Raw genomic sequence first — 8,465 nt, 5'->3', positions numbered from 1 at the left:
GTGTGTGTGTGTGTGTGTGTGTGTGTGTGTGTGTGTGTGTGTATCGAGTGCCACAGTAAGGGAACAGAGAGAGATGGGTGGTACTGGTGTTTCGGACGCGTCTCTCTCTCTCACCCTTCCTCTTACCATTCATTGTCTGCATGTATAGCACAGTTAGCGTACTCTATATAGTTATGTACTAGTTACTAGCAGATGTTTGCAGTACCGGTGCCTGACTTTTGACCTGAGAGGAGCAGATCATAAAACTCAACCATTCCTCTGAAGCTGCAGAGAGTTGAACAGAATAATATTTCTACCAAACACAATGACTCCAAGCTCCTGTCTGTCCTAACAGCTGACAGTGCTCAGTGACAGTTGGAACATAGATTGATTGGTACAGTGAGGACAGTTGGAGCATGTGTTTGCCAATAGAGAGAACGAGCCCGTCTGTATATCCCACATAGGTGTGATAAACAATCACCACAGATACATTAGTACATTTAAAGGTGGCCGAATGTCTACTTGAAGGAAATACCATTTCATTTACACGTACTCAACAGGCAAACCCGTCAGGGTTTCACTTTCTTTTCTATTTTGTTAAAATAGTCAGTCGCAATTAATAACTGAATCATATACCTATTCTACATAAACGTTGAAAACAACTATTCAATAATTTACTAACTTTTGTTTTGTTTGGGTTTTTTGTTGTATACAAATATGCAATGATGATTGCTGGGAAATGTATGTTGTCCAATGCCAAGTCTCTATTTTGTCGTGTGACAAGACATGTTACAATGGTGTGTGTGTGTGTGTGTGTGTGTGTGTGTGTGTGTGTGTGCTTCACTTGTGTTCACTGGGGCTTGTCATAATAGCGTGCGCTGTGACCCCTCGTGAATACCGTGTTCTTTTTTTTTTCTTATAGCAATGCATACGTAACTGTATAAACTGTGTTTATTTATTTTATACAAGGCCATCGTATCATGTGGTGCACCAGGTCAGGGGGACAGAGATACCCCCACTAATCAAGCTCAGCATGACCCTCTGAATCACGTCCCGTTTATACTGCAGTATACACAAAGCACCAGAAGGTTTGCTTTCAAAAACATTTCTCATGCAGTGAAAAAGCAACAAGTTCATTCCTTGACTGTTTATTGCCTTCTCAATGTGATGGATCTCATTTTGAAGATGATGGATGAGAATGAAAAGACTTTTAATTAGAGTGGTCACTTGTTTTGAAAGAGCATCGAAACAGCTGGTGCACACCCCCCTCTCCATTCACACTGCTGCCCCTGGGGGCATCACTTACCCTTCTGTTTCATTAGCTGTGGATTTGAATCTTTCTGCCTTTTTTCATATCGGCCAAAAGTAACACCTATTTTGATTCATAAAATTTGTCAATTAATCAATCAAGAATATATTGTTTTGAATTTGCACCTTCATCTTGGTAGACGTCTAAATTTAGGAAGGAACTGCAGGTGATGCAAAATAATGTTCCTTTGTGTTTATGAAAGCATCCCCTCTAACTCATGCTGGCAGTGATGAAATCAAAAGCTGCCAGTTCAGCTCAACAGAAGCTGCATCTTATATACAATGTGATCAATGGGTAGGCTCCTCAATATTTATATAAGATAACAATGGTCCATACTCAGCATATCTATAATACCAGGCCAGTGTGTGATCATGTAGAGTGCCAAGTGAAAAAGCCCTTTTTGTTGTTGTTGTTGCCATGTTGGGGAGCTTAAACAAGAAGGACTTTTCTTAGAGATTAACAGATTTACACTGAATTTTGCAATGAAATTGTTATTTTATGTTTTGTGATGTGCGATTATTTTGTATATTTCTTAAACTGTGGAGAAAGATTTCAGGATTGTTTTGTGTTTAGTTGTTTATGTTAAGTGTCGTGTTGTGTTTTAATGTCTCGGGACAATGTTGGAAATAAGTGTTCTAACTTCAACATGTTGTCCTTTGGATATTTTTGTTTCTTTTTCTGATAATCCATAAATCTACTCAAAAATCAATCAATGAGATTATGTTTCCCTCTGCAGCGCACACTTCTACTGAGAAATCTACATCAAGAATGAATTAGGTGTGTGTGGACATATTTTATTCTATTAACTAATATTTAATTGACTTTATTTTTACATTTTTTAGTTGGTTACATTCATTGTCTTTCATAATAGTAATCGTGAGTTATGCCAGTAAAGCCAACTAAAGTGAGAGAGCGAGTCTGAGGAAGGGGCCCTCACATGGAGGATGATGAATTGGACAAGAGGTCGTGTGGATGTTGAGAAATTGAGTTAAGTAATAAGTGAAACATGTTCACTGCTGAATAATTGATTGTCCCCCTGCCCCCCATCCTCCCTGCACTCACTCCCTCATTTGCACTCATACATGCTGATGAAGTGATTTATCTCTGCTTAGCAGTGGAGGGGAGCCCTCCACCACACAGACACACACCTACTGTACTGTACATCCTAGTGACAGGGCCCAGCGAAGCTCTTTAAGATTTATGGAGACGAAGAAGTAGTGCAGGAGGAGGAGGAATACTGAGCATGTCATCTTCTGCGTCTGGAACGAGGGACTCTTCTGTCATTTTCTCCTGGTTGTGATCACATTCATATTTGTAATTTTATGTTTAACCTGTTTTACTAGTACATTATGAGTATGTTTTGTTTTTGTTTTATCCTTCTTTCCTTTACATCTCATGTCTATAACTGTATGATCAACACTTCCCTCACCAACACCTCATTCACTCACTCATTAGTCTGTGTGTGGGGATGGGGGGGGCATGTTTTACCAGTCTTGTGAGCACATTAATGTGTTTGCACAGTCACCTTCCTTATGGGGACAAATGCTCACGGTTGTGTTTACATAACCCTTGAGGAAATAACATTGACTTACATTCATTTCCTGGAGACTTACCCTAACCGCTACCACCCTAACCCTTACCTAAACCTTATCATAAACCTGTACCTGACCCTAACCCTTACCTAAACCTTATCATAAACCTGTACCTGACCCTAACCCTTACCTAAACCTTAACATAAACCTGTACCTGACCCTAACCCTTACCTAAACCTTAACATAAACCTGTACCTGACCCTATCCCTTACCTAAACCTTAACATAAACCTGTACCTGACCCTATCCCTTACCTAAACCTTAACATAAACCTGTACCTAAACCTAACCCTAGCTAAACCTTAACATAACCCTTACCTAACCCTAACTGTAGTGTAACCCTAACACAGTTCTTGTAATTGGAATAAATGTCAGAGCTGTCAAAACAATACTGCCTGAATTTGTAAGATTTAGAATTAGATGCAATTAAAAGCAATAAGATCGCTTGTGGAAAAAAGCATGTGTGTGTGTGTTTAAGTATGAGGGGTAGAGAGAGATGGGAAGTGCGCTGTCACTGTATTTACGACAGATGATTTGTGTCTGCGTTCATTTCCTCTCCTCCGTTTCTCTGTCATGCAGCACCTCAGAAACAAGTGGTCAAATTAGTTCTAATTAGCCCGTGTGTGTCCGTGTGTGTGTGTGTGCTTCCAGCCGATGTAAACTCTCACACACACTCAAGAGGAATACGAACACTTTTAAAACTCCCGCTCTCATGTCTTCTGATAAGAAGCAGAGTAAACTGTACTTTTCAGTGATACGTCTTTGTGTCACATTATGCTCCGTCTTGCTTCTGTTTTCTCTGTGAAGTATGTCTTAATGTGCTTTTATTAAAAGTGCCTTTCATTTGCTCCGGGTGCCACAGTGGCTTCACAGACTTGTGCTTTTATTTAATCTCTTATTCATGATGGTCATGTTCACTCCTTCATCCTCAGCCTGTCCTCACAGTCCATGTCAGTGTGCAGCGGAGGACTTATAGATATATGATAAAATGGAATGGGGAATGAAAGGGCGAAAGGACATCCATGCAAATTCAGCAAGCAAACCCCCCGCCCTCTTCATATTTAAGAGCCATAACCCATTGCATGGAATATGAATCTGCATGTCTTTGCAGCAGTCCATTCCACCATGTCCATGCCTTACACCTATAAATTTGTGAGGAATATGGGCGCAATGCTGTTACTGAGCAAAAATCTACAAATGCAGGGCCGAGCCTCAGGCTCTTCTGAGGTGTGGTAATGTCAGCTGCATGAGCACTGTATGAAGTAAAAGAGCCAAACTCATCAGCTCTTCACGTGTTTGATGTTAGATGAAATCTGGTTGGACTCAGAGACAAGAAAAAAGGTGTTTATTGAGAGAGCTGTGCGCAGCGTACACAACCTGCTCCAATATACGTCGTTTAGCGACAGCCCTCATTTCCCTGAATCTACAAGGGAGGTGGTGAGTGCAATGAACACATTAGTTTTACAGATATACTACAGGTTGAATTCATATCAATCTTCCCAATTCGTAAACCGCTGTTTTTGAAAAGTTATTTTTATTTTCATCTCACGCTCAGACAGGCTCTGCATTCATACAAAACCAAATTGTGGAAATGAGTGCAGGCTCGTGCAGCGGTGTGGGAGGGCCCGTTAACACCAAGCCACTGCAGGACATTTAACTTCTTTTGTTGATTGGCTACCCCAGCGTGGCCCACATTTAAACGAATGGGACGACTGGCGTGTTCGCTGCAACGCCTGATTCAGTGTGAATGCAGCCTAAAGGGAACTGAAGAGTGACCAGTAAAAACAATCCCCACCTTCAGAGTGAACAGGAGTCAGAGCCGTAGACTGTAGAAGTGGATGTAGTCATGTTGATATCACCCATTGGTTTGTGGACTGCTGTTTTGAAGCCTTGAGTTTGGTGATTTTGTCAGAGTGAGCCGAGCACTGAGTGCCGTATTACAAGTATTCCACGTGTGAATGCAGCAGCCCCACTTGACCTGTTGACCTGCACCTGCTCACAGGCTTCCCTCCGTTCAGTCTGTGTTGTGACCCTTTATCCCAGCATCCGCTGACCAAATAGCATCATCATTATTTTCATGTCTTGTTGTGCAGACCAAGCTCTGTTTTCGAAGCACGGCTCATCTCTGCGAGGCGCATGTTGTGTACACCCACCTGTGAGAAGCTTTTAATGTGAATCAGTAGCAGCAGGAAGTTCCGTTACAAGTTACAGAAGAACTGAGGGCTCCGGGCTCTCTCTCTAGTCGCTCACACAGCCACACGCAATGATTAGTTTTTGGGCAAGATGCTGCTTTGGTTCGAGGGAGGAACCGGTCACAAGTTGTCTACCAAGCAGCTTCACAACAGCACAGGTCGGTGCCCGGAAACACTTGCTTGAATGTTCTACTTCCTTTAGAAGTTTAATCTGCTGTTACAAACCGCTGTGGGCCTTCAGTACGGCTGTCACAGTTTCACGCCACGTGACAGACATTGTATCAACGAGTAACCTGCTCTCAATCTCTCATGCCACAACTTATCAAGCCCCGTGAGGCAAAATTACCTTTGTTTCCACATTTGTATATCTCACAGTGCAGGAAGGACAGTCACTCATTTATTGGAAGATGAACTATTCTTTTCATTTTGTTTCTCCATCCATCCCCTCATTCACACTAGCCCATATGTGTGTGTGTGTGTGTGTGTGTGTGTGTATATGCGATGGAGCAAATATGCATCACTTCCTTTTCAAAGCTGCGCCTAACGCCAGCTCCTGTTATTGTTGTTATCTATCATCCTCTAAAGATCGCTGTGGTAACAGTAGCCCGGGTCACCGCATCCCCCCACCCACCACCACCACCACACCAATGCGATAAGGTTAGGGGGGGAACACTGCAAAAAAAGTTTAACCAAGCATATTTCCTCTTTTATGACTCCGTATGACCTTTAGGGATATTAACATCTGACATGATGAATCATGAGCTGGTGAGGGAAGAAAAAGGGGAGAGATGGATGAAAAAAGAGAGGAGGGGGGACGGTCTCATTTCTCATTAGAAAGCTGTGATTTGAAGAGATAGAGACTTTTCCCTTACCCCCACGAGCACACACACACACACAAACTCATGCATATATGAGTATGCTGTACAATATATACCGAGAGACGAGTGTGTGATATTAGTGAGAATGAAAATGAAAAGCCCTTCTGTCCAGCCGCTTCCTGCCCATGTCAGCACTCCTGAGCCTGGAGTCCTATTAGCCCTGTAGTGATCGGCAGCCACCCTCCCACCCCCTAACACACACACACACACACACACACACACAAAGGCTGCACACACTGCAACATGCACACTCAATTAAAGTCTGACCTTCTACCCTCTCTGGGCACTGACGGAGTGTGTTATACTACAGTATCTGTGTGAGCACGCGTCTGACTGTGTGCTTCTCTCTGTCAGCATGTATAGTCAGCTCCACAAGTATTTAGACGGTGACACATTGTTTTTGTTATTTTGGATCTGTACACCAAGTTTGAAGTGCAGACTTTCAGCTTCACTTTACATCAACATTGGGTGTTGTAGACCCCACATTTCAAATGAATTGTTAATTGAAGTCATATTTAATACATGGTTGCAATTTCTGTCTTTGGTCTCGAAAAAGTCTTTTTGGCAGTTGGGTCATTGTCCTGCTGCAGTGTAAAGGGCGTCCAATTAGATTTGAGGCACTGAGTTTAACCTGAGCAAATAGGATTGCTCTGTACACCTCACAATTCCTTTTTTTCTGAGCATTAGATTTATTGATTGCTGTTGAGATGCAAAGGTAATTTCAACCGATTTAATAAATTGTTTCTAAAACACATTACTCTCACTAGCTTTAATCCCTCAGTCTTTAAGTAAATGGAACGACATTTAGTTGAGACTGTTTGGAGCATTACAGGGCCGTTCTGGAAGGATTTATTTAACATCAGACTAACGTTAAATGGGCATCATACTCCCGTAACGAGGTCCATGTCTGAAATACGCTTTACTACTGGCTGCCTCTCTATTTTTCCTTCGTTTCCAGTCTCTCAGACCGAGCAGACACAAGCAGGAGTCACCACCCCCCTCTTCTTCAAGTCTTCAGATAAGAAATGACTGAGTTTGGGGGAGTGCAAATAGAAACCCTGCCTCTGGTCTTGTTCACCCCTCAGTGTGATAACAGTCTCTAGGAATCACAAAGGCCATGAGGATGGAGGAGAGATTTCAAGTGGCGCTTAGGGACTAATCTCCGCTCTGAAGGGGGGAGGAGCATGCAGATAAGGCCGGCTGGACTGGAGAAGATCAGTTAAGAAAAAAAACACTTTACAAAGGCCAGCCTTATTCTACTGGCACTGCTGCCTCATGCTGTTACTATTCATGTCCAGTGGCAGAGTACACGGCCACTTTACTGTCAGACAATTAAAAACCTTGCCAGTGTTTTTCTTCCTCTGCATTCTGGGCCACATGCTGTCACAGGAAACCAAAAGTCCACCGTCAGTTTAATGGTAGAGCAGTGTTTTGTAAAGCAAGACAGGGCAGAACACTGCAGGAGTTAAATCAATTCAAAGTTTTGGTTGTATGTACCAATTTTGTTCACCATTGTGTTTGTCCAGTTCTGAATATGCGGCTGTGGTTTGGGGCCATGGGAGTTACCCTTCCTATGAATATGAATGATAATGGGCAAGCCAAACAAATGTTTAAATGGGGGTCAACCACAAAGTGGGCCCAGTATAATGGACATGTAAACATGTGTTGTACCAGTGGGTTTGAAGAACAGTTTCTGTTTCACTAGGTTTCATGTAAATGTCACTGGGAAACTGAGATCTGGAGTAAACCGAAAGAGCATATTTACTGTGATTTAAAAAAAAAAATCATCTAAGAAAAAAAACTGTATTTGTGCTCTAATAGTTGAACTGTGAGCTGCTTTGGAAGAACAAAGTAGAATTTGTCCAGTGTGTGATCAAGAGTAATGACATAGTAGTTTGCCTTTTCAGTCAATTCATTCATTTATTCCTAAAGCTAAAGCAAAGCATATGGTTGGTCCAAAATGTAAAGACACTAATCTGAGACTCTGAGTCTGTCAGTGGCAACAACAAGCCCTTTTAGTGGACGTACATTGACGGTGAGGAGTTGCCCTGAGCGATTACATTACAGCACGTTTAGCAGCTGCCGGCTGCAGCATGCTCCCTAAATACTGGACCTATTTCAAATAGTGTTGTACCCTTACACAAAAACATGGTCCAGGTTAAAAAATACCAAAGTCACCCTTTATTAATGGTCATGCCATTAAAACAAATTTAAGATTAGCTGGAATGTACAGTATGTCTACACTCATCAGAGACTTCCACCCCACATTCTTCTTCTACATCAATAGTACAGCCACTTAAGCATGTGACCCTGAAATTGTCCTCTTTGTGGAGAGAGAAACATGCTGTACCCGACGTCTGCTGGCTCAAGCATTTGCATTATTCAAAACACATTATGCAAGACATTCAGCAGGTGGCAAGCCACCTTCACCCAGAGGAATTCCTGAGTAGACAAGCATTTTAGGATTTCGGTGTGTGTGTGTGTGTGTGTGTGTGTGTGTGTGTGTGTGTGTGTGTG

The sequence above is a fragment of the Anarrhichthys ocellatus genome, unplaced genomic scaffold, assembly GCF_004355925.1.
Source record: "Anarrhichthys ocellatus isolate YVR2014 unplaced genomic scaffold, GSC_Weel_1.0 scaffold76, whole genome shotgun sequence".
In the NCBI taxonomy this organism is placed as follows: Eukaryota; Metazoa; Chordata; class Actinopteri; order Perciformes; family Anarhichadidae; genus Anarrhichthys; species Anarrhichthys ocellatus.
The sequence above is the reverse complement of the archived record's forward strand: the minus strand, read 5'-3'. Positions refer to the sequence as shown.